Genomic DNA, 4,946 nt, shown 5'->3' with positions numbered 1-4,946 from the left:
GGTTTGTTATAGCCATTGCCTATACCTGATTGGAAGTGGGATGAGATTGGTATGGACTTCATTACAGGTTTACCCAGGACTCGATCAGGTTATGATTCTATTTGGGTAGTTGTTGATCGTTTGACTAAAGTTGCTCACTTCATCTCGGTAAAGACTACTTATACCAGTGCTCAGCTAGCAAAGATTTATATGTCTAAGATTGTTTTTCTGCATGGAGTTCCAAGGAAGGTAGTGTCTGATAGAGGTACTCAGTTCACATCCAAATTTTGGCGTCAGTTGCATGAATCCTTGGGCACCAGGCTGGAGTTCAGTACTGCTTTCCACCCACAGACAGATGGGCAGACAGAGAGGGTGAATCAGATTTTGGAGGATATGTTGAGAGCTTGTGCTTTGGACTATGGGTCCAGTTGGGATGATAATTTACCTTATGCAGAGTTCTCATATAATAACAGTTACCAGGCTAGTCTCAAGATGGCACCATTTGAGGTATTGTATGGTAGGAAGTGCAGGACACCGTTGATGTGGGATGAGGTTGGAGAACGTCAGTTCTTTGGACCAGACTTGATCAGAGATGCTGAGGAGAAGGTCAAGTTGATTCGTGACAGGCTGAAGATAGCACAGTCCAGGCAGAAGAGTTATGCTGATGCAAAACGTAAGGAGGTGGCATATGAGGTAGGAGACCGTGCATATCTTAGAGTTTCACCACTTCGTGGAATTAAGAGGTTTGGAATCAAGGGTAAGTTAGCACCACGTTTTGTGGGGCCTTACAAGATCTTGGAGCGTAGAGGAGAGGTAGCTTATCAGCTGGAGTTGCCAGAATCCTTGTCAGGAGTTCATAATGTGTTTCATGTATCTCAGTTGAAGAAGTGCCATGCAGAGATGATGGATGTTCCATTGAGGGACACAGTGCCACTTGAGGCAATTCAGTTGGAGAGTGATTTGACATATAAGGAGAAGCATGTTAAGATTCTGGAGACAGCACAGAGAGTTACTCGCACCAAGACAATCAAGTTATGCAAGGTTCAGTGGGATCATCACAAAGAGGAGGAAGCTACCTGGGAACGAGAGGAAGATCTCAAGCAGGATCGCCCACACCTATTTGCTAGCCAGCCCGAATCTCGAGGGCGAGATTCATCTTAAGGGGGGTAGGTTTGTAACATCCCAATTTTACTAAATTAGGATGTTAATAGATCATTCATATGCATATCATATTTTTATTGCATTATTTGCTTTTTTAGAATATTCAAATCATTATGCAACAAAGGGCAATTTATTGGAGCGGAGATAACATGACTTCTCCCCTGATTTTAAAAATGTTCATAATGTGCAGAATATTATTTCCAGTTCATCTGATATGTTCTGGTAATTTTTGTGATCTTCAAAGTATTTTAATTGTGTGTTATGTTACTGTTTGTGTGGCCTTTTGCATCAAAATGAATTTCTAAAATTGCATTAGTGTTGGAACTAGTGTTCCTGTATTTTATAGCTGTAGAGATATTTTTACTGTGTGTCTAGGTACTTTTATTTAGAATTTATACTGTGTATTTTATTTTATTTATTTTGTTCTGCTGCTGTAGTTTTTGTTAAAAAAAACACCAGCCGGCCAGCCAACCGGCCCATCGCCGCGGCCCAGCAGCCAACCCCGCAGCCCGGCTTCTGTCACCCAGCCACCTATCTACACGAAGCGGTACGCATCGCGCCGCCCGTGCCCGACCCGCACTCGATACGCCAGCTCGCCTCGGCCGCTGACCGCGGGCCCCACACCCTGTTCTCCTTCCCCGAGCCGAAGGAGCGCCGCGCCGCTCCCGCACCCGAGGTCGAACCCGACCCGAGCTCGTGCTCCTGGTCCACCTCGAATGCTCCTGAGTCACCGTGTGCAACCAGAAGACCGAGGGCAACCCCGCATCCACTCCTCGATCTTCCCCGCTGCCGCACGCGCGAGCTAGGGCAGAACCGATCTCTCCCGGAGCTCCACCATCCGCCGCCGTTTCTTCGGTCGATCCCGTCGTCGTAAGAGACCGCAGAGCCGCGCTGCCTGCACCCCTCGAACCCCCACTCGACGACGAACTCTTTTGACACCTCGAAGTACCCTGCAGAGCACTAGAACGTTGCCGCCACCGACGTCCGCCGCCGCCGGAGCACACCACCGTTCCCGTCGCCGTTGTTGCCCGTAGAGGACGCCCCGTCGCCACCCGACCTCACCTATGCCTCCGCCACTCACCTCCGCACCCGTCTGTCACCTCGCCTTCGCCGGAGACCCACCAGAGGAGCACCGCCGCCGACGCCGACCACCGCCGCCGTTTTCTCTGTTTCCGGTGAGCACGCACGCGCAGGAGTTTTCTCGGCCAATCACGCGCTGCCACGTGGCACGTCACTACAGGAGCTTCTACAGGAGTTCGCTACAGCGCCCAGGCGTTTTCTGTTGTTTTTGTTTTCTTTCCAGATTTCATCTCTAACTTCAAATAGCTATATCTTTTAGTCTATAGCTCCAATTTAGGTAATTCTTTTTCCTGTGATCTCACAAAAATCAGCACATTATCACAGTACCAACTTTGCACATGTTTGCACTGTTCAAATTTGAATTCATTTGAACTTGAATCAAATCTTCCGGAGGCCGTAACTTCCCAACCATTTAACGAAATTTAGTGATTCTTTTTGCATTGTGACCGTTGTGCAATTTAGGTGCTGCTAAGCTTCTGTTTTTGAGTTTTAAAAATGATTTTCTTGCTGTTGGTTTTGTTTTGGTTCTTTTCGTGTTCCGGTGATTGATTCGTTGAATTGTGTGAAACGTGTAGATTGTCCGGAGTGCGACGCGAGCTATTGTCAGGAGTGTGACTTTCTGAACCAGAACCAATGCAAGTTACATGTTGATCATCCTTTACCTATTGTTTTCTATGCATGTAGTTATATCACACTATGAATATATGCATGTATAGGAATACTATATTATTTTGCTATGTTGTTGAGCTATCTTCCCGTCTTTGCAAGTCGTGGTAGTGGTAGGTTGTTATGCTTTGTAGACGGGGGTGGTTCGTGTATTCATTGAGTTTATGTGAGGATTATATATATTTAACAAATTGAGTAGTAACTCGGGATTTAACTCACCTCTGGGCGGAAGTGGTATTGCTTGGTGTTGAGGGAAGGCATCATGGGGTCTTGCACCTTTTCTAAGGCCATGCGCTCCTGAGAGTGCACCCTAAGTGGAATGCCGCCCAGGCTCAAAAAGATCAGACAGACTTAGTGACTAGTAGCTTCCATGTGCGGCCACTGGCTATATGGGCTCTGGCTTAGTTGATCTGTTGTTGGAACCCTGGCCCAGACAGTGTCGACAGATGTAGCATATGTAGGTGGGATGTGGCCGTCAGGTGGTCAAGGGAACCTCTTCTAAAAGACTTCGTCTCAATCTTCGAATTGGGTCCAGTGGATAAAGCGTACTAAACTCTGCAGAGTATTAAAACTAATCATGATTAGCCATGCCCCCGGTTATGGGTAAATTTGAGCCACTATGCCATTACATTTGTTGGATGATCTTGACAGATGTGACACCTAATAAATTTGTTGGGCAACTTAATAAAGGGTAGGTTGGAGTTGATTTTGCCAACTCAACCTTATGTATTTAATTGTAGTAATAAAAGAACTAAATAAAAATTTGACTATTAGGTAGTTATGAGGACAAAATCAGCTTTCTGCAAAACAAACCCTCAAGCCTTCCTTTGTTGTACTATGCATATACATGTAGGTTTGCTTTATTATTACTCCTGTGTAACTTGCCAATACATTCCAAGTATTGATCTATATGGCTGCAACGTCTCATGTTACAGGATATTCAGACGAAGAGTAAGGTACCGTTTGGGTCGCGAGTCTGCACTCAGCATCGCCAGTGGGCTATGATGGGACGCATCGTTATTTTCTACTACTTTTCCGCTGTTTGATTGAATAAAGCTAGCCAAGTGCTATGCAGATTGTTTTATTTTATATATTCTGGATCATACGATGTAATAAATGATGCACTTGCTATTCTGGTATTCATCTATACTGTGTGTGCTAGCTAGTTCGATCCAGGGACTAGCACGGTAAGCACAGAGACTCAAATCCTTCGAGGTTTGGTCGTTACATCTACGAAGATCTTTATCGGTCAGACCGCATAACAACATATGTTGTTCCCTTTGTCATCGGTATGTTACTTGCCCGAGATTCGATCGTCGGTATCTCAATACCTAGTTCAATCTCGTTACCGGCAAGTCTCTTTACTCGTTCCGTAATACATCATCCCGCAACTAACTCATTAGTTGCAATGCTTGCAAGGCTTAAGTGATGTGCATTACCGAGAGGGCCCAGAGATACCTCTCCGATAATCGGAGTGACAAAACCTAATCTCGAAATACGCCAACCCAACAAGTACCTTCGGAGACACCTGTAGAGCACCTTTATAATCACCCAGTTATGTTGTGACGTTTGGTAGCACACAAAGTGTTCCTCTGGAAAACGGGAGTTGCATAATCTCATAGTCATAGGAACATGTATAAGTCATGAAGAAAGCAATAGCAACAAACTAAACGATCAAGTGCTATGCTAACGGAATGGGTCAAGTCAATCACATCATTCTCCTAATGATGTGATCCCGTTAATCAAATGACAACTCATGTCTATGGTTAGGAAACATAACCATCTTTGATCAACGAGCTAGTCAAGTAGAGGCATACTAGTGACACTCTGTTTGTCTATGTATTCACACATGTATTATGTTTCCGGTTAATACAATTCTAGCATGAATAATAAACATTTATCATGATATAAGGAAATAAATAATAACTTTATTATTGCCTCTAGGGCATATTTCCTTCACGGAGCTCACGAGAGGAGGTGGCCGAAGTCGACGGAGGTGGCCGGCGAGGGATCGGGACGGCGCGGGCGAGGTCCGGCAGGACGCCGATGGCGGCGGTGCG

This window comes from Triticum dicoccoides, chromosome 5A (assembly GCF_002162155.2).
Source record: "Triticum dicoccoides isolate Atlit2015 ecotype Zavitan chromosome 5A, WEW_v2.0, whole genome shotgun sequence".
NCBI classification, from domain to species: Eukaryota; Viridiplantae; Streptophyta; class Magnoliopsida; order Poales; family Poaceae; genus Triticum; species Triticum dicoccoides.
This window is presented reverse-complemented; position numbering follows the sequence as displayed.